The 25,223-nt window shown below is 43.1% G+C and overlaps 1 protein-coding gene and 1 long non-coding RNA gene across 11 annotated transcripts in view; one reads left to right on the forward strand and one right to left on the reverse strand.

The window, feature by feature from the left end:
* Positions 1–72: 72 nt before the first annotated feature.
* Positions 73–25,223, reverse strand: part of LOC108400785 (uncharacterized) — a 29,843-nt gene continuing 4,692 nt past the window's right edge. Inside the window, exons 1-5 of one of the 3 annotated variants that reach the window (XR_012131543.1) lie at positions 24,132–24,270; positions 23,819–23,952; positions 21,381–21,527; positions 21,140–21,281; positions 73–2,948 (exon numbers count right to left, since the gene is read on the reverse strand). This is a non-coding gene — a long non-coding RNA (uncharacterized lncRNA). Of the gene's footprint in view, positions 2,949–21,032; positions 21,282–21,380; positions 21,528–23,818; positions 23,953–24,131; positions 24,271–25,223 lie in introns of those variants that run through there. The other 2 variants (XR_012131545.1, XR_012131544.1) reach the window with 2 other exon arrangements.
* Positions 24,544–25,223, forward strand: part of RIN2 (Ras and Rab interactor 2) — a 239,696-nt gene continuing 239,016 nt past the window's right edge. For 5 of the 8 annotated variants that reach the window (XM_073236971.1, XM_073236970.1, XM_037022389.2 and 2 more), the window contains exon 1: positions 25,042–25,152. The gene's annotated coding sequence lies outside the window, so the exon portion shown is untranslated. Of the gene's footprint in view, positions 24,838–25,041; positions 25,153–25,223 lie in introns of those variants that run through there. The other 3 variants (XM_037022390.2, XM_073236968.1, XM_037022388.2) reach the window with 3 other exon arrangements.

The following is a 25,223-nucleotide window of genomic DNA, read 5'->3' on the forward strand; positions in this document are numbered from 1 at the left end:
CCAAACATACATCAAAGTATATATTCAAAACATTTTTCAAAATGACTCTCATACAAAAATAAAACAAGGAGATAAATAAAGGCTTAGGATTTATTAGTTCTCTAACATGGGACCCAATAAGAGGGCAGAGCTTGTTCAAAGGGTACTTGGAGGCTCTAGGGATTTACACATACACATAAGGACTGTGGAAAGAAGAGAGCTGGGTAACAGACCATTTAGTGAACTCCAGGGCAAACATACCATGAACTATGGTTATGTGATCTTTTTTGTCTGATGGAAATTATCTGCCTCTCTCAGATAAGCCCTGCAAGTTAACATTCCGAGCTACAATTAATAATAGTGAGTCAGACAATGGCATAACCCCACCACCACCCCAATCACTCAACAATCTTTGAGTGGACTTATTGAACAATGTTGCAGTATGACATTGAAAGGACAAGCTGACCTTTATCCTAACCCTAACCCTCTCTTGGCCTTATTTCGAAGCGTTGGAAAATTATGTGAAATCTCCCATTAGTCTCAGTTGCAATTGTTCATTATGCATGCATATTCACAAGCTAAACAGGCCTGAAATTCCTTTAGTTTCCTGAAATGTTTTTAAAAGTATTGCCTTTCACCTGCAAACATACCTTTTTTCCTACTCCATGGTAACCTCATTTCCTTCAAAGCTGCAGGAAATCAGAGCAGGAAACACTGAACTGAGCAGGTTGTTTTAAACAGATCAGAATGAAGCAGGGAGGTTTTACAGGGTTGAATTAAAAGTCCCTCTCACTCTTAGTGTAATATATGCACAAAACAGTGTAAAACTGAAATAATTATGTGATAAAGCACTAATTTCTATTTTGGGGAATCCACAGTTTAAAAAAGAAAGAAAGAAATTAAAGAATTATGAAGGTAGAAGTTCATTCTTAAATATATCTTCCCTCCATGAAATGTTTCACCTTAAAATAAGATAAAGTAAGAGACAAGCTTTGGTTATCTTTTTAAAAGAGAGAAACTAATTTTTTCACAGTTGTATGAATATGATTTCCGTATATTTGTTTTGCCATTTATTGTAGAGGACTACTAGTATTTATCACTCTTTTTCTACTTGCATGTATTAATGAGGAGTTTAAGAAAAGTGAGAGCATGTATTTTTTCATGTTGCAGTAACCTAAGTACTACTGTAAACTTAAGATTACTGTAAACCAGCCTTTCTGTATTTGAAAAAGATGTGGCTATTGGTATGCCCAGGAAAATTTCACAACACTGTTGTTCAAAGAATAACAAGATTTGTTATATTTTAATATTCTAATTATCTTTTAATTTACCTTGATAATTGTTGTGGATTGAATTGTGTCCCCTGACCCCCAAAAATATCTTTAAGTCCTGTTCCCTGCTACCCATGAATGTGACCTTCTTTGGAGACAGTCTTCACAGATAAAAAGTTAAGATGGATCACACTGTATTGGCATAGGCCTTTATCCAGTGACCAGCACTCCTTACAAAAAAAGGACAATTTGGACACAGCCACACAGAGATTGGTACACTGCCAAAGCCAAGGAATGCCAAGGATTGCCACAGGGAGAGGCATGGAACAGATTGTCCTTAGCCTCCAAGAAGGAACCAACCCAGACTGATTTTGGACACCTGGTCTGCAAAGCTGTGAGACAATACAGACATGTTGTTTGAGGCCACCAAGTTTATGATAGTTTGTTATGGCCACCCTAGGAAACTAATCCCATGATGAGTCATACAGCTACACTGAAATAATACCAAGCTCATTGATACACCACATATGTTTGATTGGACCTTACCATTTACAGGAAAGAGTTGTAACTATTGGTAACATAGGAAAATTTTACAACACTGTTTAATCCCTCACTATCCCCTTCCAGGCAGGGCCATGGTACAAACAGGACAAACAGGACCCTCCAATTTTGCCACCTCTGAAACTGAAACAGTGTTTCTATGGGACATCCACTCCAGGCAGCATCTGGAGATGTCAGGGCCACAAAGTCACCACCCAGCAGATATGCACACAAAACACATATCCCCGGCCAACACAGAAACAGCTCCGTCTGTGGCTCTGCCCAAGGTGGGAGGTGGCCATGGATTTGCGGGAGGACAATTTGCTTAGGCCACAGATTTGCTTAGACACCAGGTGCAGGGGGTGGAATACACTGTCTAATGGCGAAGGGACACATATGAGGGGTAGAGACTCCTGTAACTTCTGCTCCCATTTGCTTCTACATGGGTGAGCTAAGGGCCCAAGCCAGAGTGGGACAGAAGGGTGGGTCAGGGCTCTCCCTATGGAACATCAGCTCCAATAGGGACAAGCTGGCAGGGCTCCTCTGGATGGGGCAGAGGTAGAGCACCTCAGGATGCATGGGGTGAGCACAGTCCCAGCCTTCAGATATCTGGAAGACCAGCAGAGATAGAGACAAACAGTGCTGGAGTATGCAATGACCGATTCCCACTCTGCTATGCAACAAATGTCCACACCAAGGGAATTCCAACTTGAGAGAGCATTATCCTCAGTGCTCATCTGCCTGCATGAACCGTGCTTCTGGAGACCAACAAGAGAAAATCCCAGCAGATATGATTCCCTAAAACACAAGCATGCCCAACCCACCTTCAAAGGAGACCAGTAGAGGAAACCAAGTATTGGTCAATTCCAGTCTTTCCCATCACTGCCCCAGTCCACATACTTGGGGGTATATCCCAGGAGGTATCCAGCCCAGGGTTAGCATCATTTATTCACTCTAGAATTTGTTGAGATGCACACTTTTCCTCTGGTTTCCTTGATTGATCCATGCAGGTCCCTGCTGCCACCAGAGGGGAGTAATCATTCCAAGGAGCTGTCTTAGGTCCATGTACGTCTGTCTCCTCGTGGATATTTCTTCTGATCTTGCATCATGTCAAGGGAAGGAGGACTCTAGAGTCTTGCCGCTTTGTAGGGCCCCACCCTGGAAAGGAGATGCCAAGTCAAGTCCCTTCTGTTCTCTTCATCCTATAGGGAATCTTTAATTCCTCCTGATCATAACCAGGACTTACCAGAGAATGGGGCATTTGCACCTTCCCCTTGGAAGGCTTCAATGTACACAATGCCTGGTCACTACCATCATAGGTTGGTTTTCATTCTTTTGTACTCAGATAAGTAACTTCATTTTTAAGTTTAGGATGCATCCCATGTGCCAAGGACAAGTGCGCAAGAATGTAAGATTTGTAAGATGTGTCCACTGACCAGTATCAGGTACATTCCTGAAGTACTGGACACTTAGAGTTCATACAGTGAGCTGCCCTTATTATTTCCATCCTTCAATTAATACTCTGAATAGCATGGGCCTAATGGAAACAATCTAGAAGCTATTGGAATAGTCTCAAACATGTCTATTCACTAGAAAAGTGATGCCACAGCTTGCTTAAAAGCAGAGCACATGGAAGACACCTGACGTTACTTCTTCAGGCACAAGGGACCACAGTGAGAACCACAATTTCCCCATGATGTAGGTTAAGGACCTCCAAGTCCTTCTGTCTCTGGGGTCCCCCTTTCCTTTAACATCTAAATAACGTGTCTGTAGTAGTAGTGCTCCAAACGGCAGACTAGTCACATACATTTACCTCCCTCCACCGCCCAAGCCTCCTTAAAATGAAAGCAAAGCTGTACAAAAATAATTAAATCGGGGCAGAGCCAAGATGGTGGCGTGAGTAGAGCAGTGGAAATCTCCTCCCAAAAACACATAGAGCTATGAAAATATAACAAAGAAAAATCTTCCTAAAATAGAGACCACAGGACACAGGACAACATCCAGACCACATCCACACCTGCAAGAACCCAGCGCCTTGTGAAGGGGGTGAGGAAGGCCACAAATCAACAAGAAGGGAAGCTCTTCCAGCGGTCACTTGTACCAGCTCTGCACACTATCTCTATCACCATGAAAAGACAAAACTACAGGCAGACAAAGATCACAGAGACAACAACTGAGAAGGAGACAGACCTAACCAGTCCTCCTGAAAAAGAATTCAAAATAAAAATCATGAACATGCTGACAGAGATGCAGAGAAAAATGCAAGAGCAATGGGATGAGATGCAGAGAAAAATGCAAGAGCAGTGGGATGAAGTCCGGAAGGAGATCACAGATGTCAGGAAGGAGATCACAGAAGTGAAACAATCCCTGAAAGGGTTTATAAGCAGAATGGATAAGATGCAAGAGGCCATTGAAGGAATAGAAGCCAGAGAACAGGAACGTATAGAAGCTGACATAGAGATAAAAGGATCTCCAAGAATGAAACAACACTAAGAGAACTATGTGACCAAGCCAAAAGGAATAATATTCATATTATAGGGATACCAGAAGAAGAAGAAAGAGGAAAAGGGATAGAAAGTCTCTTTGAAGAAATAATTGCTGAAAACTTCCCCAAACTGGGGGAGGAAATAATCGAACAGACCATGGAATTACACAGAAACCCCAACAGAAAGGATCCAAGGAGAACAACACCAAGACACATAGTAATTAAAATGGCAAGGATCAAGGACAAGGAAAGAGTTTTAAAGGCAGCTAGAGAGAAAAAGGTCACCTATAAAGGAAAACCCATCAGGCTAACATCAGACTTCTCAACAGAAACCCTACAGGCCAGAAGAGAATGGCATGATATACTTAATGCAATGAAACAGAAGGGCCTTGAACCAAGGATACTGTATCCAGCACGACTATCATTTAAATATGATGGCAGGATGAAAACAATTACCAGACAAGCAAAAGCTGAGGGAATTTGCTTCCCACAAACCACCTCTACAGGGCATCCTACAGGGACTGATCTAGATGGAGCACCCATAAAAAGAGCACAGAACAAAACACACAACCTATGAAGAATGGAGGAGGAGGAATAAGAAGGGAGAGAAAAAAAGAATCTCCAGACAGTGTATATAACAGCTCAATAAGCAAGCTAAGTTAGGCAGTAAGATACTAAAGAAGCTAACCTTGAACATTTGGTAACCACGAACCTAAAGCCTGCAATGGCAATAAGTACATATCTCTCAATGGTCACCCTAAATGTAAATGGACTTAATGCACCAATCAAAAGACATAGAGTAATAGAATGGATAAAAAAGCAAGACCCATCTATATGCTGCTTACAAGAAACTCACCTTAAACCCAAAGATAAGCATAGACTAAAAGTCAAGGGATGGAAAAGCATATTTCAGGCAAACAACAGTGAGAAGAAAGCAGGGGTTGCAGTACTAATATCAGACAAAATAGACTTCAAAACAAAGAAAGTAACAAGAGATAAAGAAGGATACTACATAATGATAAAGGGCTCGGTCCAAAAGAGGATATAACCATTCTAAATATATATGCACCCAATACAGGAGCACCAGCATATCTGAAGCAAATACTAACAGAACTAAAGAGGGAAATAGACTGCAATGCATTCATTGTAGGAGACTTCAACACACCACTCACCCCAAAGGATAGATCCACCGGGCAGAAAATAAGTAAGGACACGGAAGCACTGAACAACACAGTAGAGCAGATGGACCTAATAGACATCTACAGAACTCTACATCCAAAAGCAACAGGATATACATTCTTCTCAAGTGCACATGGAACATTCTCCAGAATAGACCACATACTAGCTCACAAAAAGAGCCTCAGTAAATTCCAAAATATTGAAATTCTACAAACCAATTTTTCAGACCACAAAGGTATAAAAGTAGAAATAAATTCTACAAAGAAAACAAAAAGGCTCACAAACACATGGAGGCTTAACAACATGCTACTAAATACTCAATGGATCAATGAACAAATCAAAATAGAGATCAAGGAATATATAGAAACAAATGACAACAACAACACTAAGCCCCAACTTCTGTGGGACACAGCGAAAGCAGTCTTAAGAGGAAAGTATATAGCAATCCAGGCACACTTGAAGAAGGAAGAACAATCCCAAATGAATAGTCTAACAGCTCAATTATCAAAACTGGAAAAAGAAGAACAAATGAGGCCTAAAGTCAGCAGAAGGAGGGACATAATAAAGATCAGAGAAGAAATAAACAAAATTGAGAAGAATAAAACAATAGCAAAAATCAATGAAACCAAGAGCTGGTTCTTTGAGAAAACAAACAAAATAGATAAGCCTCTAGCCCAACTTATTAAGAGAAAAAGAGAATCAACACAAATCAACATAATCAGAAATGGGAATGGAAAAATCACGACAGACTCCACAGAAATACAAAGAATTATTAAAGACTACTATGAAAACCTATATGCCAACAAGCCAAAAAACTACCCAAGAACAAAACCCCGGGGCCGGACGGATTTACCTCGGAATTTTATCAGACACACAGAGAAGACATAATACCCATTCTCCTTAAAGTGTTCCACAAAATAGAAGAAGAGGGAATACTCCCAAACTCATTCTATGAAGCCAACATCACCCTAATACCAAAACCAGGCAAAGACCCCACCAAAAAAGAAAATTACAGACCAATATCCCTGATGAATGTAGATGCAAAAATACTCAATAAAATATTAGCAAACAGAATTCAACAGTATATCAAAAGGATCATACACCATGACCAAGTGGGATTCATCCCAGGGATGCAAGGATGGTACAACATTCGAAAATCCATCAACATCATCCACCACATCAACAAAAAGAAAGACAAAATCCACATGGTCATCTCCATAGATGCTGAAAAAGCATTTGACAAAATTCAACATCCATTCATGATAAAAACTCTTATCAAAATGGGAATAGAGGGCACGTACCTCAACATAATAAAGGCCATATATGATAAACCCACAGCCAGAATTATACTGAACAGCGAGAAGCTGAAAGCATTTCCTCTGAGATCGGGAACCAGACAGGGATGCCCACTCTCCCCCTGTTATTTAACATAGTACTGGAGGTCCTAGCCACGGCAATCAGACAAAACAAAGAAATACAAGGAATTCAGATTGGTAAGGAAGAAGTCAAACTGTCATTGTTTGCAGATGATATGATATTGTACATAAAAAACCCTAAAGATTCTACTCCAAAACTACTAGAACTGATATAGGAATACAGAAGTGTTGTAGGATACAAAATTAACACACAGAAATCTGTGGCTTTCCTATACACTAACAATGAACCAATAGAAAGAGAAATCAGGAAAACAATTCCATTCACAACTGCATCAAAAAGAATAAAATACCGAGGAATAAACCTAACCAAGGAAGTGAAAGACCTATACCCTGAAAACTATAAGACACTCTTAAGAGAAATTAAAGAGGTCACTAACAAATGGAAACTCATCCCATGCTCCTGGTTGGGAAGAATTAATGTCATCAAAATGGCCATCCTGCCCAAAGCAATATACAGATTTGATGCAATCCTTATCAAATTACCAACAACATTCTTCAACGAACTGGAACAAATAGTTCAAAAATTCATATGGAAACACTAAAGACCCTGAATAGCCAAAGCAATCCTGAGAAAGAAGAATAAAGTTGGGGGGATCTCACTCCCCAACTTCAAGCTCTACTACAAAGCCACAGTAATCAAGACAATTTGGTACTGGCACAAGAACAGAGCCACAGACCAGTGGAACAGATTAGAGACTCCAGACATTAACCCAAACATATATGGTCAATTAATATTCGATATAGGAGCCATGGACATACAATGGGGAAATGACAGTCTCTTCAACAGATGGTGCTGGCAAAACTGGACAGCTACATTTAAGAGAATGAAACTGGATCACTGTCTAACCTCATACACAAAGGTAAATCCAAAATGGATCAAAGACCTGAAGGTAAGTCATGAAACCATAAAACTCTTAGAAAAAAACATAGGCAAAAGTCTCTTGGACATAAACATTAGTGACTTCTTCATGAACATATCTCCCTGGGCAAGGAAAACAAAAGCAAAAATGAACAAGTGGGACTACATCAAGCTGAAAAGCTTCTGTACAGCAAAGGACACCATCAGTAGAACAAAAAGGTACCCTACAGTATGGGAGAATATATTCATAAATGACAGATCCGACAAAGGGTTGACATCCAAAATATATAAAGAGCTCACACACCTCAAGAAACAAAAAGCAAATAATCCAATTAAAAAATGGGCAGAGGAGCTGAACAGAAAGTTCTCCAAAGAAGAAATTCAGATGGCCAACAGACACATGAAAAGATGCTCCACATCGCTAGTCATCAGAGAAATGCAAATTAAAACCACAATGAGATATCACCTCACACCAGTAAGGATGGCTACCATCCAAAAGACAAACAACAACAAATGTTAGTGAGGTTTTGGAGAAAGGGGAACTCTCCTACACTTCTGGTGGGAATGTAGATTAGTTAAACCATTGTGGAAAGCAGTATGGAGGTTCCTCAAAATGCTGAAAATAGACTTACCATTTGACCCAGGAATTCCACTTCTAGGAATTTACCCTAAGGATGCAGCACTCCAGATTGAAAAAAGACAGATGCACCCCTATGTTTATCACAGCACTATTTACAATAGCCAAGAAATGGAAACAAGCTAAGTGTCCATCAGTAGATGAATGGATAAAGAAGAGGTGGTACATATACACAATGGAATATTATTCAGCCATAAGAAGAAAACAAATCCTACAATTTGCAACAACATGGATGGAGCTAGAGGGTATTATGCTCAGTGAAATAAGCCAGGCAGAGAAAGACAAGTACCAAATGATTTCACTCATCTGTGGAGTATAAGAACAAAGGAAAAACTGAAGTAACCAAACAGCAGCAGAATCACAGAACCCAAGAATGGACTAACAGTTACCAAAGGGAAAGAGACTGAGGAGAATGGGAGGGTGGGGAGGAATAAAGGCGGGGAAGAAGAAAGGGGATATTATGATTAGCATGTATAATGTGGGGGGTGGGGCAAAGGGGAGGGCTGCCAATACAGAGAAGACAAGTAGTGATTCTACAGCATCTTACTTTGCTGATGGACAGTGACTATGATGGGGTTTGTGGGGGGGGGGGGACTTGGGGTAGGGAAGAACCTAGTAACCATAATGTTCTTCATGTAATTGTAGATTAATGATAACAAAATTGAAAAAAAATAGTCAATGGGGAAAAAAATCAAAACACATGCAAAATGTTTTAGAAAAAGGAAATTTCAACTGCTTGGTTGAAAACCTTTCCTAAAAGCAGGCAATCTGATCTATTCTTGAATTAACATTCATGATTATTTCAACTTTAGAGCAAAAGCAACACAGATATTTGTGTTCTGGCCATGACTTTTTACAATCACACTCAAAACAGGCTCCCACCCCTTTCTCTGCTGAGAAGAGAAGAACCAGCCCCATTCCCTATGAGCACCTTACCACCTGGATGTGGAATCTGTGGTTCTCATCCTTGGCTGTGTTGGCATTATCAGGGCACTTTTTAAAAATCCTGATGCCCAGACCACCCTCCAGACTAATTACATCATAATCTCTGGAGCTAGGGCTCAGGCAACAGGGCCTTTTTAAAAAAATTTCTTATTAAGGTATGATTGATATACACTCTTATGAAGGTTTCACATGATAAAACAATGTGGTTACTACAATCACTCACATCATCAAGTCCCCACCCACACCCCAATGCAGTCACTGTTCATCAGTGCAGCAAGTTGCCAGAGATCCACTATGTACCTTCTCTGTGATACAGTGTTCTCCCCATGATCCCCCACATCACTAAACATAATACCTCTCAGTCCCCTTCTCCCTCCCTCCCCACCCACCCTCCCACACCCCTTCCCTTTGGTAACCACTAGTTTACTCTTGGAGTCTGCAAATCTGCTGCTATTTTGTTCCCTCAGTTTTGCTTCATTGTTATACTCCACAAATGAGGGAAATCATTTGGCACTTGTCTTTCTCTGCCTGGCTTATTTCACTGAGCATAATGTCCTCCAGCTCCATCCATGTTGTTGCAAATGGTAGGATTTCTTTCTTTCTTATGGCTGAATAGTATTCCATTGTATATATGTACCACATCTTCTTTATCCATTCATCTACAAATGGACACTTAGGTTGCTTCCATATCTTGGCCATTGTAAAAAGTGCTGCGATAAACATAGGGATGCATATGTCTTTTTGAATCTGAGAAGTTGTATTCTTTGGGTATATTAGAAGGAGTGGGATTCTGGGGTCAAATGATATTTCTATTTTTAGTTTTTTGATGAACCTCCACATTGCTTTCTACAATACTTGAACTAGCTTACATTCTCACCAGCAGTATAGTTGGGTTCCCCTTTCTCCACATCCTCACCAGCATTTGTTGTTCTTAGTCTTTTCAGTGCTGGCCATCCTTACTGGTGGTGTGAGGTGATACCTCATTGTGGTTTTAATTTGCATTTCCCTGATGATTAGTGATGTGGAGCATCTTCTCATGTGTCTGTTGGCCACCTGAATTTCTTTGGAGAACTATCTCTTCATATCCTCTGCCCATTTGTTAATCAGGTTATTTGCTTTTTGGGTGTTGAGGTGTGTAAGTTCTTTATATATTTTAGATGTTAACCCCTTGTGGGATATGTCATTTACAAATATATTCTCCCATACTGTAGGATGCCTTTTTGTTTTATTGATGATGTCCTTTGCCATACAAAAACTTTTTAGTTTGATGTAGTCCCATGAGTTCATTTTTGCTTTTGTATCCCTTTCTTGAGGAGATGTGTTCCGGAAGAAGGTGCTCATGCTTATATTCAGGAGATGTTTGCCTATGTTGTCTTCTAAGAGTTTTATGGTTTCATGACTTACATTCAAGTCTTTAATCCATTTTGCATTTGCTTTTGTGTATAGGGTTAAACAATAATCCAGTTTCATTCTCTAGCATATAGCTGTCCAGTTTTGCCAACACCAGCTGTTGAAGAGGCTGTCATTTCCTCATTGTATGTCCATGACTCCTTTTTTATGTATTAACTGACCATATATGGTTGGATTTATATCAGGGATCTCTAGTCTGTTTCATTGGTCTATGGGTCTGTTCTTGTGCCAGTACCAAATTGTCTTGATTACTGTGGCTTTGTAGTAGATCTTGAAGTTGGGGAGCATAATTCCCCCTACTTTATTCTTCCTTCTCAGGATTGCTTTGGCTATTCAAGGTCTTTTGTGGTTCCATATGAAGTTTAGGATGATTTTCTCTAGTTCGCTGAAGAATGCTGTTGGTATTTTGATAGGAATTGCATTGAATCTATAGATTGCTTAAGGCATGATGGCTATTTTGACAATATTCATTCTTCCTGTCCATGAGCATGGGATGTATTTCCATTTATTGGTATCTTCTCTAATTTCTCTCATGAGTGTCTTGTAGTTTTTAGAGTATAGGTCTTTCACTTCCTTGGTTAGGTTTATTCCTATGTATTTTATTCTTTTTGATGCAATTGTGAATGGAATTTTCCTAATTTCTCTCTCTGCTAGTTCATTGTTAGTGTATAGGAATGCCACAGATTTCTGTATATTAAATTTGTATCCTCCAACTTTGCTGAATTCTGATATTAGTTCTAGTAGTTTGGAGTGGAGTCTTTAGGGTTTTTATATAAAATATGATGTCATCTGCAAACAGGGACAGTTTAACTTATTCCTTGCCAATCTGGATGCCTTTTACTTTTTTGTGTTATCTGATTTCCATGGCTAGGACCTCCAGTATTATGTTGAATAGAAGTGGGGAGAGTAGGCATCCTTGTCTTGTTCCCAGTCTTAAAGGGAAAGCTTTCAGCTTCTTGCTTTTAAGTATAATGTTGGCTGTGGGTTTGTCATATATGGCCTTTATTATGTTGAAGTACTTGTCCTCTAAACCCTCTTTACTGAGAGTTTTTATCATGAATGGATGTTGAATTTTCTCAAATGCTTTTTCAGCATCTATGGAGATGATCACGTAGTTTTTGACCTTCTTTTTGTTGATGTGATGGATGATGTTGATGGATTTTCCAGTGTTGTACCATCTTTACATACCTTGAATAAACCTTACTTGATCATGATGGATGATCTTTTTGATGTATTTTTGAATTCAGTTTGCTAATATTTTGTTGAGTATTTTTGCATCTATGTTCATCAGGGATATTGGGCTGTGATGCTAGCCTCATAGAATGAGTTTGGAAGTATTCCCTCCTCTTCTATTTTTTGGAAAACTTTAAGGAGAATGGGTATTAGGTCTTCACTAAATGTTTGATAAAATTCAGCAGTGAAGCCATCTGGTCCAGGAGTTTTGGTGTTAGGTAGATTTTTGATTACCAGTTCAATTTCGTTGCTGGTAATTGATCTGTTCAGATTTTCTGTTTCTTCCTCGGTCAGCCTTGGAAGGTTGTATTTTTCTAGAAAGTTGTCCATTTCTTCTAGGTTATCCAGTTTGTTAGCATATAATTTTTCATAGTATTCTTTAATTATTCTTTGTATTTCTATGGTGTCCATAGTGATTTTTCCTTTCTCATTTATGATTGTTTATGTGTATAGGCTCTCTTTTTTCTTGATAAGTCTGGCTAGGGGTTTATCTCTTTTGTTTATTTTCTCAAAGAACCAGCTCTTGAGATGCCCTCTCAAAAAAAAAAAAAAAACCAGCTCTTGCTTTCATTGATTCTTTCTATTGTTTTATTCTTCTCACTTTTATTTATTTATGCCCTAATGCTTATTATGTCCCTTCTTCTACTGACTTTGGGCCTCATTTGTTGTTCTTTTTCTAGTTTCATTGTCAGTTTAGACTGCTTGTATGGGATTGTTCTTCTTTCTTGAGGTAGGCCTGTATTGCAATATACTTTCCTCTTAGCAAGGCCTTCACTGTGTCCCACAGATTTTGTGGTGTTGAATTATTGTTGTCATTTGTCTCCATATATTGCTTGACCTCTGTTTTTATTTGGTCATTGATCCATTGGTTATTTAGGAGCATGTTGTGAAGCCTCCATGTGTTTGTGGGATTTTTCATTTTCTTTGTGTAATTTATTTCTAGTTTCATACCTTTGTGATTTGAGAAACTGGTTGGTACAATTTTAATTTTTTTGAATTTACTGAGGCTCTTTTTGTGGCCTAGTATTCTTGAAAATGTTCCATGTGCACTTGGGAAGAATGTGTATTCTGTTGCCTTTGGGTGTAGCGTTCTGTAGATGTCTGGTAGGTCCATTTGTTCTATTTTGTTGTTCAGTGCCTCTGTCTCCTTACTTATCTTCTGTCTGGTTGATCTGTCCTTCAGAGTGAGTGGAGTGTTGAAGTCTCCTAGAATGAATGCATTGCATTCTATTTCCCCTTTTAATTATGTTAGCATTTGTTTCACATATGTGGGTACTCCTGTGTTGGGAGCATAGATATTTATAATGGTAATATCTTCTTGTCGGATTGACCCTTTTATCATTATGTTATGTCCTTCTTTGTCTCTTGTGACTTTCTCTGTTTTGAAGTCTGATACAAGTACTGTAACTCCTGCTTTTTTCTCCCAATTAGTTGCATGAAATATCTTTTTCCATCCCTTCACTTTTAGTCTGTATATGTCTTTGGGTTTAAAGTGAGTGTCTTGTAGGCAGCATATAGATGGGTCTTGTTTTTTTATCCATTCAGTGACTCTATGTCTTTTGATTGGTGCATTCAGTCCATTTACATTTAGGGTGATTATCGATAGGTATGTACTTATTGCCATTGTCAGCTTTGGATTTGATTACCAAAGGTTCAAGGTTAACTTCCTTACTATCTAAGAGTCTAACTTAACTCACTTAATATGCTATGACAAACACAATCAAAGGTTCTTTTTTTTTTCTCCCCCTTTTTCTTCCTCCTCCATTCTTTATATAATAGGTATCATATTCTGTACTCTTTCTATCCCTTGATTGACTTGGGCATAGGTAATTTAATTTCGCGTTTGCTTAGTAATTAGCTGTTCTACTTTCTTTACTGTGGTTTTATTATCTCTGGTGACATCTATTCAACCTTAGGAACAATTCTAACCACAGCAGTCCCTCAAGAATAGACTGTAGAGATAGTTTGTGGGAGGTAAATTCTCTCAGCTTTTGCTTATCTGGAAAATGTTTAATCCCTCCTTCAAATTTAAATGATAATCTTGCTGGATAAAGTAACTTGGTTCCAGGCCCTTCTGCTTCATTGCATTAAATACATCATGCCAGTCCCTTCTGGCCTGTAAGGTTTCTGCTGAGAAGTCTGATGTTAGCCTGATGGGCTTTGCTTTGTATGTGATCTTAGTTCTCTCTCTGGCTATTTTTAATAGTCTGTCCTTATCCTTGATCTTTGCCAATTTTATGCCTATGTGTCTTGGTGTTGCCTTCCTTGCATTCCTTGTGTTGGGAGATCTGTGCCTTTCCATGGCCTGAGAGATCATCTCCTTCCCCAGATTGGGAAAGTTTTCAGCAACTACGTCCTCAAAGACACTTTCTATCCCTTTTTCTCACTCTTCTTCTTCTCGTATGCCTATAATGCGAATATTGTTCCAGTTTGGATTGTTCACACAGTTCTCTCAATATTCTTTCATTCTTAGAGATCCTTTTTCCTCTCTGTGCCTCAGCTTCTTCGTATTCCTCTTCTCTAGTTTGTATTTGTTATCGTCTCCCCCACCATATCAAACCTGCTTTTAATACCCTCCATTGTGCTCTTCAACGATTGGATCTCTGACCTGAATTCATTCCTGAGTTCTTGGATATCTTTCTGTACCTCCATTAGCATGTTAATGATTTTTATTTTGAACTCCCTTTCAGGAAGAGTCATAAGGTCCATGTCATTTAAATCTTTCTCCGGAGTTATATTAATTTTACTCTGGACCAGGTTCCTTTGTCATTTCATATTTGCATATGGCGTCCTCTAGTGTCCAGAAGCTCTAATCTCTGGAGCTGCTCGGCCCCTGAAGCAGTGTCGGGGGTCACAGGGGAGTGGTATTGGTGCCTGGTGGGAGGAAAGAGCTGTTTCCTGCTTCCCAGCTGCTATGCCTGTCTCTATTGCCTGAACCAGTGGGCCGAGCACACAGGTATAAGCTTTTGTCCCAGAGCAGCTGGATATGGATCCCTGCTTTCCACAAGTGGCTGGAATCTCAGTCTCTCCAGGAATTCTGCCTGTATTAGCTTTCCAATCCAGAAGTCATGCAAGTATCATGAAAGCATCATGAAATGTAGGTTTGTGCTCCCAGAGCAGATCTCTGGAGCTAGGTATTCAGCAGTCCCAGGCCTTCCACTCTCTCCCTGTTCCATGTCTCTTCCTCCCACTGGTGAGGTGGGGTGGGGGAAGAGGTTTGGTCCCGCCCGGCCACAGCTTTGGTATGTTACCCTGTTCTGTGACATCTGCTCTTTTCTCCAGGTGTATGCAGTCTGGCACCATCCTCTTTCCTGTTGCTCTTTCAGGATTAGTTACACCAAATATATTTTCTAATTGTATATGGTTTTAGGAGGAAGCCTCTGTCTCTACTCTCACGCCATCTTTAATCCTCCCCCAATAGGGCGTTTTTGAAAGCTTCCTGGGTGATTCCAGTGTATAGCAAAACTAACAGTTGATTTAAAGGGAGCAGCTTCTAGAGCCTTTGTTACATGTTCGAATCACCTAGTAGCTCTAAAGCTGCTTATGCCTGTATCCCACTCTAGGGACTCTGATTTAATAGGTGTGGGGTGTGGCCTAGGCATCAGGATTTGATAAAATTCTCCAGATGATTATAATGTACAGCCAAGGTTGAGACCTGCTGCCTGAGCACATAACAGAGCACCAATGAGGAGAGAGAAACAGGTGAGAGACCCTGTAGCAGGAACTGGCAGATCCCACACATAAAGGAAGCTATAGAAACCCCTTACCCGCAGAATTCATCCACAGCTGCAATGCAGGATATCAGGGCAGCACAAAAGCCTGCTACAATGAGGAGTCATTGGAAAGAGGCTCCCAAGGCCCAGTGGCCCTTGGGCATTCCTTCCTCCAAATCCTAGGGCCAAGAGGCAAAGCAGAGAAGAAACAGCATTCTCCCAGTGTTGCTCCTTCTGTGAGTTTAATGAAGCCCTGAGTGGGGATGTTGTCTAGTGGAAGCCTGTGGATGGCAGAGTCCAGCAGCTCTCCTCAGGCCCGGGGCATTGCTCGTGGGGCTCAGCCTCTCCCCAGCTGTGCTAGGCAGAATCCTACATGGGAGGTAAGCTGCCCCACCACCTCCATGGAGTTATTTCCTATTATCTCTACCTCTTCAGCTTGGGTGGACCTGTTAGTCGCTTCTAGCCAAGAGCACATGGTGAAGTCATGCATTCATGCCTGTGATTGAAAATACTGACATGGTGTAACAAACTTCATCTTCTAAGGCACATTATAGTGAGAGAGACTCCCTGCTGGCCCCGAAGAAGCAAACTGCCATGGCATGAAGGGCCTGTGGAGAGGCCGCATGCTGGAATCTGCAGACCTCCAGCTGCTGACTCAGTTTACACATGGAAAATGGACAGGTCATATGTAGACATGGAACTCAGACCCAAGCCTTCAGAAACCAGCCCAGGAAACCAGCCCACTCATACAGCAATCAGCCGAGGAAGCCAGCGGCTGCTGCTAAGGCAGATAGCAGGAACTCAGACCAGAACCCAGCAACTGGTCCAGGAAGCCAAACAATAACCCCTGTTATCATTGGTCCAAAATGACAAGAACTTGATGAATAACTGACAGCTTCCTAATTGTGTCCCTGTTTCCAACTTGGGACCAACCAGCCCAATATGCCCACCCAGCCAGTCGCCAGGGATGCTGCCTGCTTGTTAGCCTGCCTCCAGTTTCCCCAGGCCAGCAGCCTCCCGCCAGGCATACCGGAACTGAACCTTCCCATTTTCTACTCTAGATCTTTCCCACTCCTCTGGCCTGCCTTTGAGTCTCTGCCAAACGCAAATACTGGTGGCCAGCAACCTTGCTCTAGCGAGCTCTGAATAAATGGCTTTTGCTTTTTCTCATCTGGTTGGTCTCAATTCATCTCCCCAGCTCTGAGCCTTCAGCCACACAGCTGCAAGGAAGTGATCTGGGCCAACGACCACAGGAGCTCAGCAGAGACCTGGATGAGAGTTCAGAGGTGTGGGCTGTGGCCTCAGCCCCGGTCAGCACCCCTACCAAAGCCAGTGAGATGCTGGGCAGAGAACCCAGCTAAGCTGTGCCCAGACCCTTGACCCATGGAAACTGTGAAATGGTAAACGTGTGCGGTTTTAAGTGGCTGCATTTGTGATGATTTCTTATGCAGCAATAGAAAACCAGTATAGATGTCCTTAAGCTCATGAGGCTGGACTGGAGCTGACCTCTGACCCCTCCCCAGTACACATACCAACTGGATAGTCAGTAGCCTCAGAATATGGTGAGCTGTCAGGCCCAAACGCTATATGCCTGAGGAGCACCACTGCCAACAGGGCAGCAAATGTAGCAGTGCACACTGCCAAGGGGAGCAGCCTGATGGACACGCTGAAACTTAAATAAGCCTGACAGAGATGTTAGGAAGATGGGGGAGAAATTAGCTATAGGAAACAGGAATCAGAGATCACACAAGAGGCAGGCAAGTGGAAGTATCAGGTACGAAAATGAGAATATTTTAGTATAGAAAATGATAGGTGGAACAAAGAACAGCAGAAGAACAATGAGAGGGAAGATGTGATCCAGGACCCCTCCCAGAAGGCAGCTGGGAGACTGGAGATGGAGAGGGAGAAGTCAGGAGGCACGGGAGACAGAAGTAAGCATGCAGACCCAGGTTACAGGAGATCCAAAAGGAGAGGAAGGAGGATTTGAAATAAGGTCCTTAAATTCTGTAGAATTTAAAAACATGAAATTCTACCAATGAATGGGGCACAGTTCTCACTATGGATAAGGAAAGACTCAGAACACAACACAGAAGAATTTAAAATCACTACACAGGAAGCTATTGATCTTCAGCTTCCAGATTACCAAAGCAGATCACCTACAATGGAGCAAGAATTAAATTGAGCTTAGGCTTCTTGATAGCACAGCTATGCCTGAGAAGATGATGGAATCATATTTTTGAAGTATTAGTAACTACAACTCTGAACCCAGAACTTTATAATTAGCCAAACTGCCATTGAACTGTGAGGATATAATAAAAGAATCTTCAGGCATATAGTCTTCAAATGCGTGCTCTATGCTAGGGGTGCAAAAATGCAAAGGGCCACAGAAAACAGGCAGCCCAAAGGAGCCGAAGCAGCACCAGCCCAGCTGTTCAAGGAACACAGGGAGGGCTGACAGCCAGGGGCTGTGGGGAGCAGCAGGAGATAGGGTTAAAGAGGAATGGCAAGTGAGGATGCTGTGAGCCACCAGGAAGGCTGTGTTTCTTCCAAGAACAATGAGAAGCCAGAGGGTGAACAGGAAAGTGATGGGATCTACTTTCTCTTCTAAGCCCCTCGTTCTGCCCACTGCCTGTGGAATCACCAGTAGGGGGCAGGAGCAGGTGCAGGATGCCCCGAGAGGGGCTCTGGCATCTGGGACATGAGGGTGGCTTGGCCTAGGCTGGGTACGGATGTGGGGAGGACGAGGACAGAGGCAGATTCCATTTCGTGGGGACAGCAGGCAGATGTCATAGGTGTGTTTGTAATGGAGATGAAAGAAAAAAAGGCTGGAAACTGAGAATAACACAGAGATAAGGAAGTTTTGGGAGAGCAAATCAGTTCTAACTTTGATGTGCTAGCACTGAGTTGCTTCCTCGCCAGAGTGGAAGATGAAGATGGTAGTGGAGTACCAAATTTAGGGATTGGGGCGAGGTCAGGGCTGGGGTTACAGACATGTGGTCACTGTGTCACCTGAAATCAATACAACTATTATATTTAAGAAAGAATTTAAGAACCTTGGCCCAAGGTAAACTGCTCTAGAGTGCCTTCTCCTGGAGACATCTTAAATACTTTCTCTACAGCAGGGATATGTTCAGCAAAGAGGCTACGTCTATCAGTTCATCGAGCAGTGTGGCATGGGCACATCTAGTTACTGTCCTGAAGGATCATGCTGCGCACATGCCAATGCTGCCTATGTGTGTGAGAGGACGCAAAGGTAAGAGTCTCCCTAGGTGGAAGGGCTTCCTTTGGGGATGGAGAGGGTGTACATGCTAGCATCTTATCTATGCTGACCATAGAATCCCTGACTGCCTGCATTTGGGGGAGATGTTAGGTATGAAGCCTGGTTTGGTGACTTGGCCCAGCAGAAGTGACATCATGTTGGGCCCGTCTTTCTAACAGTTGGCATAGATACAGTGTTTAGAACCAGGGGAAGAAAATAATTACCCAGAGACAGTGAATAGTATGGAGCTGAGGGTGGGGGAGGGGAGGGAAGAGAGGAGATTCTGGTGACACAGGAGGAGGCAGCAAATGAGAGTGAAGAGGGGCTTCCCAGGAGGCAGAGCAGATCCAGAAAGCACTGTGTAGGCATGGAAGCCAAGAGAAAATGGGGTTTCAGTATAAGGAAGAAGTCAGTTGTGTGGAATAAAAGGATGAGAGGGAGGGGGCCATGGAACTGGAGACATCCTGAGCAATAGTGACTTTGACAAAAGCCATTTTAGCCTAATGTCGGGGACAGATTGGAGCAGGTAGAAAGCAAACAGTGGGAGAGGAGACAAGTAATTCGGACAAGAGTGATCCTATCCAGGAATTACAGGTGGCCTGGAGGAGAAGTCAGCAGACTTTTTCATTATGGTCTAGCTAGTATATTTTGGGCTTTGTGAAATAGGTGATATTTTTGAATGTAGGTTTTATCATTAATCAGGTTGGCTGAAGCCAGCAGATCAGGAGAGAACTGCCATTGAAAAGATAGCTTGTCCCTCACAGTTTCTAAGAAGGGGCACACTGCACCGTGGGGGGAAGGGGCACAGGGTCAGGCAAGAGGCAGAGACAGCCAGAGGAAGACATGGGCAAGAGCCTTGATTGTGGTTTTTGCAGGCAGGCATGGGTGAGCAGAGTAAGCAGGCTTCGAATAATTTCATTAAATTATATTTTGAACGATTTCCACAGGCTCTGGGGCACAGGGACTGTGCCTAGTTGCCTAGTTCCTGGCCTTTGGTGCCGGAGAAGGGTGGGTCTTAGTGGCCCAGGGATGAGGCCTGAGTAAGGATGTAGTTGGGGTACCGGTTTTGGATTGGTGAGTTTGCATATGAAAGGCATGCTCAGAGGGTGAATTGCTTGCTGTCTTCAGGAATTAGCTAATCCTGGGAAGAGCAGCCCCTTCCAGTACCAGCAATGCCCCAGAATATCAAAGCTTCAGAATAAAAAGACATGCTTAATATAGAGTGTCCCTGTTGCAGCTACTAAACTTTGCTGTTAATGCAAGAAAGCAGCCATAGAAAATATGTAAATGAATGGTTATAGCTGGGTTCCAATAAAGCTTTATCTAAAAAAATCAGCTGGTAGCAGACTCACAAACTCCAAGGGACTAGCAGATACCAAAGGGGAGGGGTGGAGGAGGACAGGTGAGGAGGGAGGGAGAAGAGGATTGAGGGGCATTATGATTAGTACTCATGGTGTAGAGGGGATCATGGGAAAGACAGTGTAGTACAGAGAAGACAAGTAGTGACTCTGTGGCATCTTACTACACTGATGGACAGTGACTGCAATGGAGTGGTGGTGGGGAACTCGATAATATGGGTGAATGTAGTGACCACATTGTTCATTGTTTTTCATGTGAAACCTTCATAAGAGTGTATATCAATAATGCCTTAATAAAAAAACAAAATCAAATAAAAAAATCATCTTGTGAGCCAGATCTGGTGCACAGGTTGTGTAGTATGCTGACTCATATCGAGACAAAGAAATCAGAACAATTAGAACAGGTGATAATCAAAGATCACACTAAAGAAACTTTTAAAAAGCTGCAAAAGAAATCATTAAAAGGGATCAAAATGTTTTTAACTGTGAGGTATACCAAATCAATTAAAGGACAATGGTACTCCCATACATCCTGGAAAAATGCTTCAATTAGAAAGATGAGGAAAATTCTTAAAAAAAAATAAAAGGCAGCACCTACAGTAATGAAGAAAAAACCTACACTTCTAAGATTAAATTTTAGAAAGTAATGAAGCAATGGCTATAGAGGTTTGAAGAGAAAGGATATCAGTTAATTATTTAGTGCTAGTTAATATTGTGTATCAAATTACCCCAAGACACAGTGACTTAAAACAACTACTCCTTTTCCATCATTATGTAGGTCGACTGGGCTTAACTGGTGGTTCAGCTCCATGTGGTGTCAGGCGGGGTCACTCACACAGCTGCAGTAAGCCAGGAGCTCCGTTAGGATGGATCAGCCAAGAGGACCTTCCTCACACGTCTGTCACCTCAGCTGGAGTGGTAGGAACAGTGCACACCACCCTGGACGCTCTCCACATGGTGTCCCATCATTCAGTAGCCTACGGCAAGATTACATGGCTCTGAATCTCAAGAAGGCAAAAATGGGGGCTGCCAAGCCTGTAAGGTCCTAGCACAAGGCAAGAGCCACAGGGTATCACCTTTTCCATGTTCTACTGGTCCAAACAGGTCAGAGAGTGAGGCCAGACTCAAGGAAAGAGGAAATGGACCGACATCTCGATGAGAAGAGTTGTATGTACATAGTAGGATGGGAGAATCTGACAGGGGCCAGATTCTTTGCAGATAACCTACAACAGAAAGCAATGATTCCATGCACATTTGTGTGTAAAGACATCATATTTTCTCAGATACACATATGCTCAGCAAACTTGTACACCTTATGTCCTTGAAAAAAAATATGGTAGATTATATTCTAGCTGAGTTATAATATTTTAATCTATATTTCTAGCTGATGAAAATATAAATCATTAAGACTGGTAAAAACGTGACATGAAAGACAGGTGAGTGGAGTTTAAGTATAGAATTAAATCTAAATATTGCTATAAATAGAGTTGAAATCAAAATAGATATAAAATTAATTCTATTAAGATGAGTCATATAGCATAAAAATAATGACTTAGTAATACAAATTTCTGTCCTGAAGTTCAGAGCACCAGAAGGAATAGGAGGGTAGTCATGGGATGTGAGCAAGGAAGAGGAAAGCGTGGTAAATTCCATATTAGGCATGTGCAGAGCCATGGACTTGTTATTTAGGTAGTCAGGTTGGCAGTTTTAAAATAAATGAAAGATAACCAGGAGTCTTTATTTTGCATCCCTTCAAAACTGCTCCTGGCTCGGTAAATGATATGACTATTTACCGAGGTGCTTCACCTGGAAACCTCAGCACTGTCTGGTATCCACAGGGGCTCCTGTTCTTCCCCAGTGTGCCCTGAGGACTCATCCTCAGATATGGGAAAGGTTTGGGATATAAACACACACGTGCAACATACGCACACACCCACCCACACACAATTGTTTGTGTTTCATTATACCTCTACAGTCTGAAGACAGTGTTTCTTCAGTTAATGTAAACAAACGTTTAATATTTTAAGTCACCCTCTACATTTAGTAAATTTCTGGTGGCTAAATGAGAGGAAAGTGTAACCTAGATTTTATCCAAATGTAGTACAGGAGGGCTATCTACAGTGTACATCCAGTTGGTCCTACCTTCATAGAGAGGGGAGGCAAACTTTCCCTCTACGCTTAAGAGTCTCTGATGGGGCCAAGAATTAAGTAGAAGACAGACCAACAGGAGAAAAGCATACAGATTTCACTTTTACATGTACATAGAAGCCTTCACAGGAAAATGAAGACGGAAAGCAGTTAGGCCAAAGTGCTCCTATACAAGTTTGAATTAAGACCAGTAATTGTGAAAAAGTAACTAACATATAGGGAGTCAAAAGGAAGAGAGGTTATTTCCACAGATTCTACTTGGCCTCGGCTCCACTGTTGTTTTCCTCCCAGTATAGTGAAGGCAGCTTCTATGTGGGAATTTTATCTTCTGCTTTCAGGAAGAAAAGGGGAATCAGAGTATCTTTCCTGTACCTGTTTTCTTTCAAGTGCCTTAAGCTAATATTTAATCAATCTGCCAAATAGACATATGTTGGAGTGGTAGGTTCCAAACCCCTCCCCTAGTGAACCTCTTGAATCCATCCACCTACCTGGCTTTAGCCACCATCTTCATGTCCCCCACGCCCCCTGGCCTGGTGACTGCAAAGCTACCCCACGTGTCTCCTCCCATTCACTGCTAACTCCTCCTACAATCCCTTCTCCCCACAGATGCCTTTGTGGTCATTTAAAAATGGAAATCAGATTGAGCCTTTCCCTTTGCAACCCTCCTTAACAGTCCCTAAGCCCCTAGCTTCAGTACCCGTGGCTTTCTCCCTGCCCCTTGAAGCCCACCTTAGGGCATTGGCTCTGGCTGTTCTTTCTGCTTAGACTGGAATTTTCTTTCCTAGAAATTGACTTAACTGGGTCTCTCTTGTCATCAGTTTCAGCTTGAATGTAGCCTACTCAGGTGGGTCTTCTCTGATCACCCAAATAATGTAAGTCCTCAGGCTGCTCTCACATTACTCTGGCATAAATATATCTTCATATTTACGTATTTATTGTCTGTTTTCCCCCATTAGATGGCAAGCACCCCGAGAGAAAGATTTTACCTGTTTTATCCTATATCCACAGTGCCTGCCACTCAGTAAATAATTAATCAAGAGTTATGTGCTCAATAAAGGAGTGAATGAACCCATAGAGAACAGTACAACTCAGGTGAAGCCCCATCCTCTGCTCAAATTCTCGCTGGGCTTCCACAGCCCACCTGAGAGCCTTTGCCCTTAATGCTTATCTCGGGCTTTCCCTTCCTCCAGGTTTTGCTCAAATACCACCTTCTCCACCAGGCCTGAATTGATACCCCACCTACTTAATTCTACTCCCTACAGCAGACGCCAGCGCTCCCAGACTCCTTGTTTCACTTTCTCAACTTTTCCCTGTGGCTGACCTCTTTTAACACCCCAGATATAACTTACTGAGGTTCCAGGCTTACCCTCATCTCCGGCCCCTGCGGCCCAGAATCAGCTCCTCCACAGCAGGGAAGGCCTGTTTTGTTCTCCTGCGTATCCAAATATCAGAGCAGCGTCTGGCCCATAGCAAGTGCTCAATTATGTACCTAATGGGTGACTTGGAACAGAAAGAGAAGTGCAGCGGATTATGTTTTCCTGGGGAGCTAGGGTGATTATAAATAATAAATAAATCTTGGGATTTTTAGAAGGCAGGATTCACAAGAACCAACACCAATGCAATCCCAGTCTCCTCTTCGGCGTTGTTCTGAAGCACACACAAAAAAATAGGGTCCTCACCCACTTCCTTTACCCGCTTCTGTTTCAAACAGGTGTCTCTGGGGCTCCTTTTGAGACACCGGCGACTTCGATAACTCTCATTGTTAGCCAAGTTCCCCGGGGGGGAAGCGGGAAAACCCAGCGGCTCCTCAAGGACCCGCCTGACTCGGAAGACTGCCGGTTGCTGGCAGGGAATGGTCCGCAGCAACCTACTTCCTTGCCGGTCCGTGTCGCCCTCCCCAGGGGTTACAAAGGTCTCCCAGCCTAGAGCCAAAGCACGTCCCTCCTCTCCACCGGCCGGGCGGGGCTGGGAGGCCCTGCACGCGCAGAAGCCGCCTCAGGCGGCCCGCTTCCCAGCAAGGATGCGGCGCACCGCCCCGCGGCTGGGAAGCGGCAGCCGCCCGGACCCCTAGAGAGCGTCCGAGCCGGCGACGAGGGGCCGAGCTCGCGCTGGCCTCTGGGACTGCGGCGGCCCAGCCTGCGCGGCTGATCCAGGCCTGCAGCTGGGCGGCGGGCTCGCCACGGCACGGGGGTCCCGCTCCGCAGTGAGTAGAGAGAGAGGAGCCCGGGAGGAATCTCCGAGAACAAAACCCTCGTCCCGGGGGAGTACAGAAGAGCCGGGCGGCGGCGCCGAGGCGAGTCGGGAGCCGCCCCAGCCAAGTTTGTTCCCGGTTAAACTTTCCCGGTTCCCGCTTTCTTTCCCTGCAGCCTGGGCTGCTGGTCACCAGTAAGCACCCCGGATACGCGTCCGGGGGGCGGAGGTGGGCGGTGCGCACGGAGTGGGGTGGGGGTGCCGGGACCCCGGGTCGCGCAGGCGCCTTCCCCACCTCCTCGATATCCCCTCCAGCCCTCCCCGAGCTCGGGAGGGCGGCGGGGGGAGGACCGGAGGGAGGGCTCGAGGCAGACACAAAGAGCTTCCCTCCCCTCCCCTCCCTTCCCTCCTCCTCCCGCTCCTCCCCGGCCAGGAAACCCAGCCCCACGCCAGTCCGCGGGGCCACCGGTCACCCCCGCCTCCCAGACCTGCGGGGAGGGCCTGCGCGAGGTAAGGGGCGGTGGCAGCGGAGACCCCACCCCCTGCGCCCGCACCCAGATCCCGGGTCACCTCCCGAGTTC

Source organism: Manis javanica, chromosome 5 (assembly GCF_040802235.1).
Source record: "Manis javanica isolate MJ-LG chromosome 5, MJ_LKY, whole genome shotgun sequence".
Lineage (NCBI taxonomy): Eukaryota > Metazoa > Chordata > Mammalia > Pholidota > Manidae > Manis > Manis javanica.